This window comes from Felis catus, chromosome A1, assembly GCF_018350175.1.
Source record: "Felis catus isolate Fca126 chromosome A1, F.catus_Fca126_mat1.0, whole genome shotgun sequence".
NCBI classification, from domain to species: domain Eukaryota; kingdom Metazoa; phylum Chordata; class Mammalia; order Carnivora; family Felidae; genus Felis; species Felis catus.
The window spans coordinates 18,926,996-18,946,119 of NC_058368.1; the positions used below are offsets into that span (position 1 = coordinate 18,926,996).

General features: G+C 42.3%; 1 protein-coding gene across 2 annotated transcripts in view; it reads right to left on the reverse strand.

The window, feature by feature from the left end:
- Positions 1 to 19,124, reverse strand: part of MRPS31 (mitochondrial ribosomal protein S31) — a 63,318-nt gene that overhangs the window by 6,979 nt on the left and 37,215 nt on the right. The window contains exon 8 of one of the 2 annotated variants that reach the window (XM_019825799.3): positions 17,608 to 18,903. The exons of the other annotated variant lie outside the window; for it this stretch is intronic. The gene's annotated coding sequence lies outside the window, so the exon portion shown is untranslated. Of the gene's footprint in view, positions 1 to 17,607; positions 18,904 to 19,124 lie in introns of those variants that run through there. 2 annotated transcript variants of the gene reach the window in all.

Consider the following 19,124-nt stretch of genomic DNA (forward strand, 5'->3'; position numbering starts at 1 on the left):
GAAATCAAGAGTCAGGTGCTCAACCCACTGAGCCACCCAGGTGCCTGAAATTGTTTAATTTTTAAAATATCTTAAGGGTAACAAATACTCCACAACTTTCATTATTATTCATAATATAGGCATACTTTAACGTTAAGTGTCTTGAATTCTCCATTAATTTTTTTATTCAGTCTAATCTTTCGTTTTGGGGGGGAAACTATATCAGTTGCATTTTTGGAAACTGGGTCAATTTTACTTAATACATAAATATACTTATTAAGAGAAAATTTTCCTTAGATCTTCACAACCCTGAAGCATCTTTTTTTTATTAATCTAAAAATAGCATTGTTCTGCTTGAGGAAAAGGGAGGAAGTAGGCTTTGAGAATGAATCAATCTTTAAAGGAAATTTATGCCTCAGGTTTTCATAAACAATGATGATCATGGAAGTATATTAATGAATAGCCATTATGATAAAACCCCAAATCCCTAGAAGGATAACAGACAAACACTCCATGACACATGAGAGACTGTGAATGAAAGGGAGAGGAACTGAGGCAAACAGGGTGGGTGGTAACTTGGAACTAGGATGACGATTAAATGGGGAGAAAGATTGGGGCTTCTGCGTGGTTCAGTCGGTTGAGCATCTGACTTCTGCTCAGGTCACGATCTCACAGCCTGTGAGTTTGAGCCCCGCGTCGGGCTCTGTGCTGACAGCTCAGAACCTGGAGCCTGCTTCGGATTCTGTGTCTCCCTCTCTCTCTCTGTCCCTCCCCCACTGGTGCTCTGTCTCTCTCTCTCTCAAAAATAAATAAATATTTTTTTTAAAAAATGGGAGAAAGATTTTTGTCCTTAATAAAGCAAGCCCTGCTATAGATAGTAAAATAATTTTGCAACATCAATTTGCACAGAGAAAGCATTTTTTTCTCATTGCGTTTGGGTAGAATGTACAGCCGACTGGGGCAAAAAGGACCCCCTATGGCCTACAGCTCTCTGTCCACTCTTAGCCAGAAGGAAGAGGAGAAAACGTTAAGGCAGCGTCCAAGCGCCCCTCCACAGCCAAGTGGAGCCTGATCTGCAGCGATGGGGCCCAGGGGCCCATGGAGGGGAAAGACACTAATTTAGGGGTTTCCACTTTAGTTGTGGATAGGTGGGCCTGTTTTTGCAAAACCAGAGGGAAACTAGAGACAGATTCATGTCAAAAATATGCCAAGTGAAATCGTTTCACTTATCACCTTGTGCCAGATTTGAAAGATTAGCCCTGACAGTGAAAAACACTCTCCGAGTATTATGTCTTCACAAGGAGCAAAGCTTCCCAGGAAATTTAAATTGCCTAAAATACTCTCCTGTTACTTCCTCAAGGATTTGCTAAGCTGTTTTCAAATCCTCTAGACCTGATCTTCTCATGCTTTTTATCCTCATCCTAATTTTAATTTTAAAATTCGTTGGAGGAGAGCCTTGGAGGTACGTTTGTCATATTCCTCTTATTTCTGTCACTTTTTTTCCACCTCTTGCTTTTAAAATCTGTTAAGTGAGAAGCGGACGTTTCACCGAGACATATACTTAAGGGTCCAAAACTGTGGAATGTCTCGATGTGTCTCGATTTCTGCCAAAGTCTTAATTCTAGGTATTCTGGCTTCAATGTTAATAATGACCATTATTAGTCATACTGTAGGGAGCAAGCTGCCTTAACTGACAGTTCTCCTGAAATCAAACCTACCCGTTATAACTTCACAGGACTCAGACAACTTGGAAATCCACGCTTGACTCCAGGGTTTATATTTCTCATAAGGTCAGAAGCACATGACAAATTTGAGCTGTACATCTCAGCTCAAGCTCCAGGGGAGGGGAAGGGACAGGACGATTTTTTTCTTTTTTATAAGCAAGCCTATTAACATGCAGATCATTCTCATGAAGGAGTTCAACTTCATCTCCATTCCATAGTTTGACTGTAATACCTAGCTGGAAGAAAGGGTAAAAAATAGACCATCCCCCGCAAACACATTACGGCTTAATGCGGTCTTAAATGTGCTTTAAAGGCATAACTCCTACAGGTCGGGAAAGTTGGAAACCCTGATGTAAAAAGCGGTTGTCCTAATTTTTTTTCTTCACTTTCTTCTTTTTTAAATTAGAGTAGGGTCGACGCACAACGTTACATTAGATTTAGGCGTACGACGTAGTGACTCAACAGGTTTATGCATTTTGCTTTGCTCCCCACAAGTATAGCTACCATCTGTCCTGATTTTCTTTCTTTCTTTTTTTTTTTATTTTTTAAACGTTTATTCACGCTTTGACAGAGAGAGACAGAGTGTGAGTGGGGAGGGGCAAAGAGAGAGGGAGACACAGAATCTGAAGCAGGTTCCAGGCTCTGAGCTGACAGCACAGAGCCCGACGCCGGGCTTGAACCCACACACGGTGAGATCATGACCTGAGCCAAAATTGGATGCTCAACTGAGCCACCCAGGTGCCCCTGCCCTGATTTTCTTTATGCTGAGTTCTACCATTAGCTTAGGAAAAACCTAGGATTACATGATTGTTCAATAAGAAATTCACTGAAGCTTGCTTATGCACAATGTTTAAGGCTATAGTAGAGATATATGAATAAGGGCTAATATTTGGTTCGTGCTTCCTATGTGCCAGGTACTTTATTCGTCTTCTACAACATATCACAACCACCCTACAGGCTAGGAACAAGTTTTCCAATCACTATCAAATAAGCAAACTAAGGCACAGAGGTGGGAAATCATTTATACACAATGACGGAGCTTGTCATGGGGCTGGGCTTCCCGTGCTTGTGATCTAAGAGTCGTGTGCTGCATTGACACTGTCCGATGGGGCCAAGGGGGAGACGAGGGCCAGCTCTGTAGGGAGATCCTGGAAGGGAATCTCCGAGCAGCCACTGCTAAGCTGTGTCTTTTGGAAATGGTAAGGTGTTTCTCAATTAGAGAAGGAGGTCTGTGCTCCAGACATGGAATAGCACGTGGAAAAACAAAAATGTTTGCCATTTGGGGCACCTGGGGTGTCTCAGTCGGTTGGGTGTCCAACTCCTGATTTCTGCTCAGGTCATGGCCTCATGGTTCATGGGTTGGAGCCCCAGGTCAGTGCTGTCATCACAGAGACTGCTTGGGATTCTCTCTCTCTCTCTCTCTCTCTCTCTCTCTCTCCCTCTCTCCGCCTCTCTCCTGCTCTCTCTCTTAAAATAAATAAATAAACTTTAAAAATGTTTGCCTTTTAATCAAAGCAAGGTTATGGAAGGCTTGGTGGGGGAGGTTGGGTGGGAGAACTATATTGAAGAGAAGCCTATCAACATCGTGTTTTTAAAAACGAGATCACTCGAGAAAGTGTGTGATCTATTTTGGGTTCTTTTAGTTATGCACAGAGAAGCAAATTCATCCTCATTTTTCTAGAGGAGACAGGAATGTGATGCTTCAGGAAGAAATGCAAAGTGTTCTGCTATTATCTTCTTGTAGGACTATGCTCCAGTAAATTATGTTTCCATTAGGGGAACCCCTCTTACCTAAATCTGGATTTAGCCCACTGGGTGCTTATAGATTATAAGATGATGTCACAGACTTGAATATGCTGAGCTGGTATTTGCAAAGGTGGTGAGGACTGAGAGAGATCAGAGGTTTGATCCTTTCACCACCTGTGCTGGATACAACACTGGGAAAGGAGGCTGGGCAGCCCAGCATACCTGGGGTTGGGCTGTCAGTGTCTCCTAAGTTGGGGAATCAAGAAAAAGGGCCTGATGGGCCTCTGGCTGGTTCTGTCTGTACAGCATGTGACTCTTCATCTTGGGGTTGCGAGTTCAACCCCCATGTTGGCGGTAGAGTTTACTTAAAAAAATAAATTAAAAATTAAAATTAAAAAAAAAAAAAAAAAGAGGGGCACCTGGGTGGCTCAGTCGGTTAAGCGTCTGACTCTTGATTTTGGCTCAGGTCATGATCTCAAAGGTTGTGAGATTGAGCCCCGCCTGGGGCTCTGTGCTGACAATGTGGATCCTGTTCGGGATTCTCGACCTCTGCCCCTCCCTGCTCACACACTCTTTCTCTCTCTGAATAAATAAAGAAAGAAACATTAAAAGAAAGAAAGAAAGAAAGAAAGAAAGAAAGAAAGAAAGAAAGAAAGAAAGAAAGAAAGAAAGAAAGAAAGAAAGAAAGAAAGAAATATGCTGCCACTGTATTTCCGCAGGGGAAATATAGGCATTTGGGGCAGTTCAACACGCTGGACTGTCCTGTGTATTACAAGGTGTTTATTTAGCAGTGCTGCCACCCCCCCCCCACCGCCCCAGTAACACCACTATCCCCTGAGAGTCATGGTGACAACCAAAAATCAAAAACTATCCTCCTGACACACACATTCCCAAATATCCTCTGAGTGGGGTGCTACCATTTCACAGTGAGTTTAGATAGAATTTTAAGTTAATGTCCTGAAATGTCCATATATCACCTGCAGTAAAATAGAGAATTAACTGATTTTCAAAAAAAAAAAGGATACCACATCAGAACCGGAAATCATGATTCAGATTGCAATTAAACCACCCCCCCCCCCAAAATCCACCAATGTCCCCAAAATTCATATATGGATTCGGAGGAGTGTCAACTGTTCAAACTATATAGTACTTAGCACAAAATAGGCACTCAATAAATACATACGGTACATACGTGTGGTATAATTGGAAGGATACATAATCTGATTGGGTTAAAATATATTGAGCTCTGATGAGTATTGTTTTATAGCTAATTATTTGCATGCCTGTCTTCCACTCCAGAATGAAGCTATTGTAGTTAGGGATCATAATTTATTCACTTTTATCTCCCACAGTAGACCTGTAAATAACAGGAAGTATCTTGAACATAGGAAAGGTCAATATCAATGGAAAGATAATAAGTAGTTGAATTAATTGGTAGTATTGCTAATTCGTTGCTCCCATGACTCCTGGCTGTATTTCAGAATCATCTGGGGAGAGGGAGTATTGTTAATACTCCAGATTCCCGAGCCTCACATCAGACCCTCTGAAATCAGAGTCTCTGGGGCTGAATCGGCAGCATTTGTATTTTTGTCAAATTCCCCAACTGGCTCCAATATGCCTGCCTTTTGGGGGGAAGGGGGATCTGCATTAAGCAACATCCCAGGTGATTCGCATAACCTATCAGGATTACTAGTTTAAAGGAAGCACAGCTGCATCCAGTCCTCATGCTGGGCGCTGGTGCCCCCTTAAGGTTTTGAGGCTGGTTGTTATGCAGCATGTTATAGCAAGAACTAACCAATACTCCCTCAGAAAGTTATTGAAGGAGGCGCTTCAGCAAAAGATGAAGTAAACTAAGAAAGAGGAATATGTAAGCAATATAGGAAGAAATATAAGCAACATAGGAGAGAAGTGCCCTTAGGGAGGCATGAACAGAGATCCCAGGATAGCGGTATTCACCACGTGCATTGCACAACCAGTCCAGAGCAGGTGAAGAGCTCCCAGGGAAGCCTCCCTCAGGAAGCTGAAATGGATAACACGAGAAACATCTCAATATCTTCAGAGGAGAGATCTAGACCTTAGGGAGTTTTCATTTAATTTCTCTGTTATTGGTACAGTACCTCTTACCAAAGCCTGGTATCTTCCTGCCCAAACCTTTTGTTTTACTTTCTCTGGAACACATCTCCGGAGGTAGGTGAGACAGGCACCTAGCTTCCAGTGTTTGTTGTTACTGTCTTTTTTTTTTTCAAGTGAACGCTACCCCCAATGTGGGGCTCAAATTCATAAACCTAAGATCAAGAGTCACATACTCCACTGACTAAGCAAGCCAGCCAGGTGCCCCACCTGGCTTCTTAAACAGATTTTCAACCAACCTTCCTTACTTTACCTGTTTCCTTCTACCCTCGCCTCCAGAGGAATCTGGTGCAATCAACCACCGATTGGGGGAAGTGGGTAGATTCTGTAGCATAAAAGAGGTTGGTCCCATTTTCCTGGTCTGCTAATACCTTATCACTCACCCATTGTCCATCCAGCCTCCAAAATGTTTTCATCTCTTCTTCCATTCTGTCCAACTTTATGCACTTAGGCCTCTTTTTATTATTATTATTTTTAAAGTTGTTTATTTTTGAGAGGGAGAGAGGGAGAGAATGAGGAGGGGAGGGGCAGAGAGAGAGGGAGACAGAGAATCCAAAGCAGATTCTGGGCTCTGAGCTGTCAGCACAGAACCGATACGGGGCTCGGATTCACGAACCGTGAGATCATGACCTGATCTGAAGTTGGATGCTTAACCGACTGAGCCACCCAGGAGCCCCTGGCCTCTTTTTTTTTTTTTTTAAAGAAAAAAAAAATCCTTTTACAGTCATTTAGTGAGGTTTCAGGAAGGAAGGTAGATGGCATGTGTTCCGTCTGTTATCTTTAGACAGAAACCCCGGTATAGATTGCAAGTGTGATATATTTCAAAAGTTTTTGTTATGGAAAGCTTGAAATATATACAAAATACATATAATGTTAACAACCCATCGCCACATTACCTATCACCCGTTTCAACAACTACCAACTCAAAGTCTATCTTGTTTCAATCCACATCCCCACCTATTTGCCCCACCTCCTGGATTATTTTGAGGCAAATCCCAGGCATTATATCATTTCATCTGTAAATCAGTGATGGATTTGAAGTGTTTGCATAACTACCTCAAGTAATGAATTTCTGATTAGGGTACTTCAAATGCTAACTAATCCCTCCCCTAGAGAGTGGGTTCCTAATTAGGGTACTTCAATGTGCATAGCCTCTAGGGTGTAGATTAAAGTTAATTTATACACCCATACATCACACACTGTTAATACTAAAGTATTTTAAAATAAATCATTATACAGACAATTCGACGCAGTGAAACTCAGAGGTCTAGGAGAATTAATGTGTTTTGTTGGCCAACTAGACAAAACACGCAGAGCTGACAGGTGCATTTTACCCTTGGGAGAAGAAGAGAAGAGAAATACAGTAAAACCTTGGGTTGCGTAAAATGTATGCAATAAAATGCATATATCTATTATAATTTATATATATATAAATGTATGTATGTATATATATACACAAACATGGGTGTATGCATACATATATATATGCATACATGCACATATATGCATATGTGTATATATACACATACATTTATTTATTTATTTATACATAAATTTATTGCATAAATGCATAGAGTTGGGTTGTGTAAATTGTGGGAATAAGGCTGTGGCAGTGCAAGTGATGAGTCTGTTTAACAACAGACAATGCGATTTCACATGTCCACGAAATCCTCAAGAGGAGGCAAAAGCAAGTGTGACTGGGTAGGTTCCTTGTTACAGTTGCACAAAAAGAAAAAGATTCCATTGAGCCAATAGATCGGAGTGATTCTGTTACTGATAGTGAAAGTCATCTACACAATAACCTTCCTCTCTCTCGTCTCCCTCACACCAGCCATGAAGGTTTTCAAAGGTAAGGGTGGGTTTAATTTATCTTTCTTTATATTTTGTATTTTCTTTATTATTTAGTATCATATTGCAGTAGTGTAATCATTTTTATAGGAGTATTTTGGGGTTGTGAAATGAACATCTGAGTTTCCATTATTTCTATGGAGAGATTCGCGTTGATACACAAGTGCTTTGGATTACAAGCATGTTTCCCGAATGAATTATACTTGCAAACCAAGGTTTTACTGTATTAGGAAAAAGAGGTAATTGACAGAGAAAGATGGAGAACTTGAGATAATGTTGGGCACGCCACAAGAAATAAAGACAATCGTTACTACAGGATTAGGGCTCAGAGAGGGTCAGCCTGGATATTTATATTTAATAATTGTTCTTATGGAAGTAAGAATTGAAAACCTTAGAGCAAGGGATTTGTCCAACTAAAGACAGCAGAAAGAGACCAGAATGTACCGAGTTGGGGGATGGGGAGAGTAAAAGTGGTACCTATTTGACAGGAAGGGAGTTGGGTTATGATACTTGCAATTTCCATTACGATCCTTTATCATGGAGAGTGTAGTATAAATTTTGTATAAGCTATGCCCTCAGAGTAGGGTTTTTTTTTTTTCTAAAAATTTTTTTTTAACATTTATTTTATTTTTGAGACAGGGGGAGACAGCATGAATGGGGGAGGGTCAGAGAGAGAGGGAGACACAGAATCTGAAACAGGCTGCAGGCTCTGAGCTGTCAGCCCAGAGCCCGACGCGGGGCTCGAACTCACGGACCGCGAGATCGTGACCTGAGCCGAAGTCGGACGCTTAACCGACTGAGCCACCCAGGCGCCCCCCTTAGAGTAGGGCTCTTAACCACTTCTACCATGGACCTTTTCTTTAGACTTCCTCTCAGAATAATGTTTTAAAATGCATACACTAAAATATATAGGATTATAAAAGAGCTAATTATGTGGAAATATAGTTATCAAAATATTTTTGAAATGCAATATAATAATAAGAGTTCTTACTTTATTGACACATTAAATAATAAGATCTAGTGGCAGGTCTAATAATTACTGTAATTTTCAAATAGTAATGAGCATAAATTATATTTTGAGATATCTGCAACAACATTCTAATGGGATGTGAAAATAGCTGTGACTTCTGTGGGTGGCAAAGTCATAGTACTACTATTAAGCCTATGTTGGGGGGCACCTGGCTGGCTCAGTCAGTTAAATGTCTGACTACAGCTCAGGTCATGATCTCGTGGTTCATGAGTTCAAGCCCCACATCAGGCTCCGGGCCGTGGAGCCTGCTTCGGATTCTGTGTCTCCCTCTCTCTCTCTCTCTCTCTGCCCCTCCTCTGCTCTTTCTCTCTTTCTCTCTCAGAAAATGAATAAAACACTAAAAGTTTTTTTAAAAACAGACTGTGTTGGGATGTACACATTAATAAATGAAGGGGAAATGCTAATTTTCTGTTAGAGGAAGTGGAAATAAGGATATTTTTTCCTCTCTAAGTTCACAGACACTCCCCCACCCTCAACTCTTTCGCAGACACACCTCCTCTCTTAAAAAGACCCTGACCTCAGGTTGAGACCCTACATTCCAACGATAGACAGTTGAATATAGCTGAGCCTTGAACAACTTGGGGGTTAGGGGCACCAACCTGGTATATGTATATGAAAATCCACATATAACTTTTGACTTCCTCAAACTTAGGGGCACCTGGGTGGGTTAAGTGTCAGACTCTTGATTTCAGCTCAGGTCACGATCTTACGGTGTGTGAGTTCGAGCCCTACATCGAGCTCTGTGCTGACAGCACGGACCCTGCTTGGGGTTCTCTCTCTCTCCTTCTCTCTCTGCCCCTCCCTGGCTCTCTCTGTCTGTCTCTCTCAAAATGAATAAATAAACATTGGAAATATTTTTTAAAAACATACTAATTGCCCACTGCTGAGCCAAGCCTCACTGATAACGTAAACAGTTGATTAACACATATTTTGTATGTTATCTATATAGTACATGTTCTTACAATGAATTAAGCTAGAGAAAGGAAAATGTGATTAAGAAAATCATAAGGAAGGAAAAAGGGGGAGGCACCTGGCTGGCCCACTGAGTGGAGCAGGGGACACTTGACCTCAGGGTTGTGAGCTCAAGCTTCACGTTGGTCAGAAAGCTTACCAAAAAAAGAAAAAAAAAAAAAAGATGAAACGAAAAGACACTCATAAGGAGGAGAAAATACATTTACAAAAGTGTACTACATTTATTGAAAAATCCCACGTAGAAGTGGACCCCGCAGTTCAAACCTGTGTTGTTTAAAGGTCAAATGTATTTAATTCAATAGCTGTTTATTCAACACCAGCCTGTGCTAAACATGAAGAAGAAAAGAGCTTCGAGGTGGGGTGCCTGGGTGGCTCAGTCGGTTAAGCAGCCTACTCTTTTTTTTTTTTTTCTTGTTTTAGTGTTTATTTTAGAGAGAGACAGAGTACCAGTGGGGGAGGGGCAGAGTGGGGGAGGGGCAGAGAGAGAGAGGGAGACACAGAATCCGAAGCAGGCTCCAGGCTCTGAGCTGTCAGCACAGAGCCCGATGCGGGGTCGAATGCACAAGCTGTGAGATCATGACCTGAGCCGAAGTCGGACGCCTAACTGACTGAGCCACCCAGGCACCCCTGCAGTCCCTTCTTAAGCCACTCCCCTATCACTCCATCTTAATCTTTGTGTCGTGGAAAAAACCTTCTTTCCTACCCTATGTTTTACAGCTTCTTCTTGAATGTCCTCTCCTCACTTCCGACACATACACACACATACACTTCACAAGGTCTATTCCTAGTTGTTCTTTTTTTTTAAGATGATATTTGTAAGTAATCTCTACACCCAACATGAGGCCTGAACTTACAACCCTGAAGTCAAGACTCACACACTCTACCAACGGAGCCAGTGAGGTGTACCCTATTAAGTTTTTAGTTCACAACTTAAACAGGCTTCTAGGAAGTCTTCCACAACTCTCCCCAGCTGCACAGTATAGTAAGTGCAAAGTATTTAACCAGCCCTCTTTCGTTTTTAAAAGATCTTTCTAAAGTAATCTCTATACTCAACATGGGGGCTTGAATTCACAACCCCAAGATCAAGAGTCCCATGCTCCACTGACTGAGCCAGCCAGGCACCCAGAACCAGCCCTCCCTTGATGACATTCTAAGTGGTCTCTCCGGTTTTTCATCAATCCCAGCAATGCAGACACACACACACACACACACACACACACACACACACACACACACCATGTCTTTTTATACTTGTACTAACATCTCTGATAGATCCATTTCTAGACGTGAAACTGCTAAGACAAATGTACGTTTCACATTTCAATCAACACTACCCGTTGTTCTCAAGAAGGTGCCATAGAGGACCTGCTTTCTCACACTCTTAACAATACTGGATATTGCCAATCTTTTCAATATTTGTTAATATTTTCGTAATATGGCAATAACCACATTGCTAACTTTGCATATCTTTGATTATTGATGAGATTGAACATTTTACCATTCTCTTATTTAAAATGCAAGATGTGGGGCACTTGGCTGGCCCAGTTGATTACGTGTCCAACCCTTGATTTTGGCTCCGGTCATGATCTCATGGTTCGTGAGTTCAAGCCCTGCATTGGCCTCTGTGCTGGCAGCTTGGAGCCTGCTTCAGATTCTGTCTCTCCCTCTCTCTCTGCCCCACCCCCACTTGTTCTCTCTCTCTCTCTCTCTCTCTCTCTCTTTCTCAATAAGTAAATAAATAAATAAATAAATAAATAAATAAATAAAATGCAAGATGTGATTACTTTGTCATTATAGATAGAAGGCTATGCTACTGAGAGGAGAAGAAAATTAATCTTTCTACTAAAGAATAAAGGAGATGGGGGTGCCTGGGTGGCTCAGTAGGTTAAGTGTGTTTGACTCAGGTCATGATCTCACAGTTTGTGGGTTTGAGTCCCATATCAGGTTTTGCACTGGTTCAGAGCCTTTTTGGGATTCTTGCTCTTTCCTGTCTCTCTGCCCCTGCCCCACTTGCATTTTCTCTCTCTCTCTCTCTCCCAAAATAAATAAATATACTTAAAAAAAAAGAATAAAGGAGATGGGGCACCTGGGTGGCTCAGTCAGTTGAGACTCTGACTCCTGATTTCGGCTCAGCTCCTGATCTGGGGGTTGTGGGATTGAGCTCCAAGTCGGGCTCTGTGCTGACAGTGTGGAGCCTGCTTGGGATTCTCTCTCTTCTCTCTCTCTCTCTCTCTCTCTCCCCCTCTGCCCCTCCCCCCCCCCACTTGCACTCTCTCTCTCTCTCTCTCTCTCTCTCTCTTTCTCAAGAAAGAAAGAAAGAAAGAAAGAAAGAAAGAAAGAAAGAAAGAAAGAAAGAAAGAAAAGGAACATTTTAGGAAGGAAAAGCACTTTCCCAACTTTGATACAAACGGCATTCATGCCCAAAGCACCTCTTGGAGCAAGCAGAACATTTTAAACCACATTAAGGCTAACCCATATATATTTGGCCACTCTGCTTCGGAATTATTACTGAAGAGACTGCAAGATCCTATAATTGGTAAATTTTCTGATATGTAAGCTTTACGATCATCAAAGAATAAGCTTCCACCCGGTGTGCACATCTTGGGTTCTAAATTTTATTCTCCAGTAAGAGAAACCAGGGTTTCTGAAAGAAATGATTGATTCTGGGCTAGGGCAGGGACAGGATGAGCCTGGAGCATCTTACAGTACCAGACAACAAGGAAATACTTTAAAAGGATGGGAACATGTCAAAAGGACACAAGAGCCAACCCGAGAAAGCTTCCAAAGGCTAAAGGAAGAACAACTTGAGAAACAAATAAATAATAATGGTGTTAATACTTTGGTTTCTCTTCAGATCAAATAAATATTTTGCCTTTTACTAAAAAAATAAGAAGTAAATAATAATAGTGTTAGATTATAAGCCATAAAAGAAAACAAATATCCCTAGGTCCATCCTGATGTAAATAATTGAATACATAAACGTGAGAGAGAAGGCCAACTCATCTCTCAGAAGAACTGTAACTACTAAATGTAGAAGGAATGAGGAAAATACAGAATCCCCATTAGACCATCTTGCTTCAGGCTAGACCTCAGATGGCTGTTACAATCAACAGGCAAGAGTTGGCGGAGATAGGATGTTAGCAGTCTCAAAGCACCTCTCCAAGGTAGTTATCATGACAAAGAGAAAAATCATAACGTTACAGTTGGCAAACTGGTCAGATCCTACCTTAACCAAGTGATCAAACTTCACTAGTAGTAAGTCATGTTGACATCGTGTACCCCTAATATGAAGTAACGAGAAGAGTACTTCACCTCTGATATGTTCTTCCTCCGAGCCTGTAACCTCACTCTAACCATGAGAAAAACATTGGACAAACTCAAATTGAAGGATATTCTAAAAATGGCTGACAAGTACTCCTCAAAAGAGTCCATGAAAGACAAGCAAAGACTGAGAAACCAGCACGGATTGGAGGAGACTAAGAAGACGCAGGAACTAAATGCAACATGGGATCTTGGGTTCTAGGCTGGAACACGAAAAGGACATCACGGGGGGAGGAAATGGTGAAACTCAAGACAGTCTGTCGCTTAATTGATAGTATTGATCCATGTCCATTTTCTGATTTTGATCGTGAATTATGGTTATATAAAATTCTGACATTGGGAGGAAGCTGGATGAAGATGTATGTAAACTCTCTATTACTTTAGCAACTTTTCTGTTGGTCTAAAATTATTTTAGAAAAAAATAAAAATAAAAATATTAGTTACAAATAAGAATAAGCCTCATCTGAAGAGTACTTTTCATAGTGCACATTAAAAAAACACATGCTCCTGGGGCACCTGGGTTGGTTCAGTTGGTTCAGCGTCTGACTCTTGATTTTGGCTCAGGTCATGATCTCATGATGCATGAGTTCGAGCCTTCCATCTGGCTCTACACTGACAGCATGGAGTCTGCTTGAGATTCTCTCTTTCTCTCTCTCAGCCCCTCCCCACTCTCTCATCGCGTGCTCTCTCTCTCAAAAATAAACATCAAAAAAAAAATCTTATTAAAAAAAAATGCCACATCCTCCTGATCATGGCTGTGCGGAGGATTTGAATCTTATTCAGAATTTCCCCTAGTACTGGAATGCTCTTTATCTAAACTATGTGCTTTCAAAAAATGCTGAAATGTCTTTTTAATTTTGAGACAGAGAGAGAGCGCACGCACAGGGAAGGGGCAAAGAGAGAGGGAGAGAGAAAATCCCAAGCAGGCTGTCAGCGTGGAGCCGGATGCGGGGCTCGAATCCACAAACCGTGAGATCATGACCTGAGCGGAAATCAAGAGTCAGAGGCTTTTTTAAAAAATTAAAAAAAAAATTTTTTTGATGTTTATTTTTGAGAGACAGAGTGTGAGGAGGGGAGGGGCAGAGAGTGGGAGACACCAAAACCGAAGCAGGCTCCAGGCTCTGAGCTGTCAGCACAGAGCCCAACATGGGGCTGGAACTCATGAACCAGGATCATGACCTGAGCTGAAGTTGGCCGCTTAACCACTGAGCCACCCAGGCGTCCTAAGAGTCAGAAGCTTTAACCGACCAAGCCACCCAGGCACCCCTCTTCTGTCGTCTTCTGAGTTTATTGAGTCCCTGTTGTTCATTCAGAAAATAATTCTTACCAACTTGAACTAATGTATGACAGAGCGGACACGTCCCTGATCTGGGATCTGAGGCTCTTGTTTCCGCTCTGCCATAAATGAACAGCAAAATCACTGGCAGGTTACTCCCTCTGGGCCTCAATTTCCCACACCTATCCAGTGGGAGAGTTAGAAGAAGATATTTGTCTTTCTCAACTTGAGAATCCGTGCTTTGTTCTTCATAATTCCCGACTTGGCTTGGCCTTCCCCTTTGAGTGAGGCTAACAAACTTTGGCCTAGAAGTCACTTGCCAAAATACAAATGCCAGATTGTGGCTCAGTATGTCAACACATTAACCAAAATCTCTTTATGTGGCGGAGGTAATCAGAGCCTTAATCTGTAATAGCTCAGAAAGTTTAATACAGAGCTCTCTTTGAAAGATCTTAATCTCATTGAAATCTCTTGATGTGACACAGTAATGAATAGCAATGAGCTACTTTCACATGGTGAAATTCGACCCATTCAAATCAGAAAGTTCATTTTCAGACATTGCAGACTCCCTTCCTATGTAAGCGTTATCAGCAGTCAGAAGTATGGCACACCAACTCCTTTCTTTTCTCTCCGTTCCCTGGTCCCTGTTGGTGACGGTATAGGGGATAGAGACAGACTCCAAGTCAGAAAAACCAGTGGCCTAAGTCACCGATCTCTGGATTATCACAAAGTGACTAGTCTAGAAGAACAATTTTCCGTGTGCCCATAAGGACACTGGAAAAGTTACTTCCCTTTCCACTTGCTGTTTCTCACTTACCAGCCCATTTTTAAAATTCTTTTTTCATTGTGGCCACTGTGGCATTTGTTCCACTGAGCTTTCTGGCTTTAATATTTCCCCCCCTCAATCTGTCCCAAAGAGCCCTACCAATTAGCCTCCAGGAACTCTTTGATTGCACTGTTATGTCCACTCTTTAAACTCTTTAATGATTTTTCGTCTAAACATTAACTACCATTCCAAAGTTCCTATGTTTGCCGTCATCCCATTGGTACATCTCACTAAACCCTAATGAAGAAATTCCTATTCCCTTTACTCCAGATTATCCATGTAATTGTTCCTAAAATCTACTCCTAAGGGGTACTGGAAAAATACTTGCGTTTTGGAGTTGCTATCTAAGATTTAAATCCTGACTGCATCATTTATTGGCAACCTTGGAAATTTTATTAAATTCCTGCAAATGGGCGTAATACCTACCTCAGAAGATGTTCCAAAAATTCAGTGAGATAATATATGTGAGGGACATCGCACCAGGCCAGTCGGTTGAGAAGGACCCTTCTCTTAATGATGGTAGCCGGGACACTAACCATGATAATGAGGATGGTAATTACCCAGAGACTCGTATGAACAGAGCAATCCCCTCTACTGACCTCAGTCACCAGACCATACCCTTTCCCCTTTCCTGCACCTTTAGCTAACATGTGCTCTTTTCCTGGGATGTTATGTGGTCCTCTGTGGCTTGAGAACAGAGCATTCCTCCTTCAAATGTTTGGAGTATCTTTTTATAATTGGATTTCATTTTATGCATCCTATTTTATTGTTTTCATTTTATTGCTTTTAATTTTTTAAAGATTTATTTATTTATTTATTTATTTATTCATTCATTCATTCATTTATTTATTTAGAGTGAGCACGAGCAGGGGTGGGACAGAGACAGGAGGATAAAGAGAATCCCAAGCAGGCTCTGCACTATCAGTTCACGAACTGCAAGATCATGACCTGAGCCGAAGTCACGAGTCACATGTTTAACGGACCAAGCCACCCAGGCTATTTTTTTTTTTTTTTTTTTTACAGAGAGAGAGTAAGCATGAACTGGGGAGGCACAGAGAGAGAGAGGGAGACAGAAGACCCGAAGCAGGCTCTGGGCTCTACCGAGTCAGCCAGGTGCCCCTGGAGTATCTTTATGATGCTCATGGTCTGCACTTTATCATACAATTTTTATTGTAGTAAGATCTACCCCTTAGCCATTTTAAGTGCCTACCTCAGTGCTATTAAGTACATTCACAATTTACTATCACCGTTAGCCAGAATTTTTTTTCATCTTCCCAAAAACTCTGTACCCATTAAATAATAACTCTCCACTCCCTCCCTGCTGCAGCCCCTGACAACCACGATTCTACCTTCTGTCTCTATAAACTTCACTATTGTAGGTATATCACATAAGCGGAAACCTACAGGATGTGACCATTTGTGTCTGGCTTACTTTACTTAGCATAATACCCTCAAGGTTCGTCCATTCAGCCCTTCTTAGGGCTGAATTCTATTCTATTGGACATATATGTCACATTGTGTTGATCTGTTCACAGACATTTGGATTGTTTCCACCTTTTGGCTATTGTCATTTTATTGAATTTTACATTCGACAGCATTTATTGGAGTATTTTTTTAATTTTTATTTTTTTAATTTTTAATTTTTTTTTTACACAGATCTTTTTTTTTTTTAATGTTTATTTATTTTTGAGAGAGACAGAGACAGAATGCGAGTGGGTTAGGGGCAGAGAGAGAGGGAGACACAGAAGCAGAAGCAGGCCCTAGGCTCTGAGCTGTCAGCACAGAGCCCCATGCGGGGCTCGAACTCACGAACTGTGAGATCATGACCTGAGCCGAAGTTGGACGCTCAACTGACTGAGCCACCCAGGCGCCCCTTTAATTTTTATTTTTGAGAGAGAGCGTGCAAGCTGGGGAGAGGCAGAGAGAGAGGGAGACAGAGGACCTGAAGCGGGCTCTGCACTGACAGCAGAGAGCCTGATGTGGGGCTTGAACTCACAAACCGTGAGATCATGACCTGAGTCGAAGTCAGACGCTCAGCTGAGCCAACCAGGCACTCCTACAATCTGCAGCATTTTGTATCTTTATTTTCACACCTGTTATGTTTCATCACACCAATACGCAGAATCCCAGGAAGAGAATTAGGAAAGAATTTTTATTTTATTTTGGGCCATTTACTCATTTTGTGGCAACCACAAAGACTGGGATTTCTGAGTAGACAACATTAAGTCATGTACCCCCCACTTTTAAAAAAAATTTTAATGTTTATTTATTCTTGAGAGAGAGACAGAGCACTAGCAGGGAAAGGGCAGAGAGGGAGAGAGAGGGAGACACAGAATCTGAAGCAGGCTCCAGGCTTTTTTTTTTTTTTTTTAATGTTTATTTATTTTTGAGAGAGAGAGAGGGAGAGAGAGTGCGAGAGAAGGAGGGACAGAGAGAGAGAGAGACACAGAATCTGAAGCAGGCTCCAGGCTCCGAGCTGTCAGCACAGAGCCCGATGCGGGGCTCAAACTCACGAACCATGAGATCGTGACCTGAGCTGAAGTTGGACACTCAACCAATGGAGCCACCCAGGCGCCCCCAGGCTCCAGGCTTTGAGCTGTCAGCACAGAGCTTGATGTGGGGCTCGAACTCACAAACTGCAAGATCATGACCTGAGCCAAAGTCGGACACTCGACCGACTGAGCCACCCAGGCACCCCAGCCATCTACCCCTTTTGTTTTCTTTTCCAAAAGAGAAAAAGCATATTCTTCAAATATGATGTCAGTGTGATCTATTTTTTTAAAGTGATTAAGAGCAGAAAAAGGATACATAAGGAGTGGATACTTCATGAAAAAAGTAGGGGAGGGAGTAATAAATAGTGTGTTTCTTCCCTCTCCGAGTTCTAAACCATTCATGAGATACACTATAAAAAGTAGGGCATATGGAGACTGCAGTATTACGTTTACTAGGAATAAGGCTGATTTTGGAGAATGCAGCTTTTCTCCATTTGCGGGTAGATGGCCTTCTGAATTCTGCACCACAGATTTGGGCCGATCTACCCAGCCACCCACAGACAGTGCTGGCCTGACACAGCTCTCTTCCTCCAGGAAGTTACACATTTCAGCAGACGTGCAGTCTGGTTAAATGCTTGTCTTTTATATCCCCGACCCCTTTCTTGGCCAGGGCATCCATCACGCTGTGCAGCAATGGAATCTTTCTCTCTTCTCCACGAGCACGTGCCATTGTCCATTCTTCTCCTCAACCAAGTGGCTTCATTAAGCACCTATTTGGGAGCTAGCAATATGCTAGGTCTTGGGCACAGGCAACTGTGCTGACACAATCTCTATTTACCCTTAAGATCAAGATCGGGAATACCGTAAAGGAAGTCAACAGAGTGCTGCGTTGTCTAGACAGGAAGCGGGGAGAGAAGGCTTTCTTGGGAAGTGACTTCTAAGGTGACACTTCAAGGCCAGGGAGAGCCTCCCTGGTGTATTTACATTCTGGTGTCTAGCAGAGGCCTGGCATATGGCAGAGCTCGGCAATGCTAAACGATGGATGAGTGATAGCCGTAAAGACACTTCATACGCTATAAACACCGCGCCCAAGAGTTAACCGTTCTCATTTGCTGATATGGGCAGATCTACTTTTATTCTACATCCCTGGGATACCCAAACCGATGTTGAGACAGACCACAGGAAAAAGACATTCATTAAGGATCTGCCCATTTGGACAGAACAGGGCTCCTTCTCACCAGGAGTGAGCCTGGAGCTGTCAGGTAGAGAACTGAGCCCACAGCCACCAGAGAGGAGGTCCTTGTATCCCAACATCCGCCTGTCCCCATTGCCACCTGCGAAGGTAGGAGTCTACTACACAGTGATGACGATGGTAATTAAGACTGTTTATGGATCTTGGAGGATGTGAGGACAATACATCATAAATAAAATGAAGTATTCCGTTCCACTGATGGATGGTAATGGTAGCAGATGAGACACCGTAAAGGAGCAAGCTGCCAGTCCCAAGCAAATGGTGGATAGCGAATGGTGCACTAAATGTCCTTCCTGACATCAGGGCCCTGGGGAGGAGGACAGAGAAAGGAGACCGACATTATCTTTGAAGTACACAGGATGCGCCGGTCACTGTGGTGGACGTCGCCTCTTTCGATTCTAACACCTGCAAGTCCAGCAAGATGGGAATTAGAAGCCTCATTCACAAGGGAGGAAACAGGCTGAGAGATTAAGCCGTGTTCTCAGGATCACAGCTCCTACTGACAAAGCAGGGATCTGAACTGAAGCT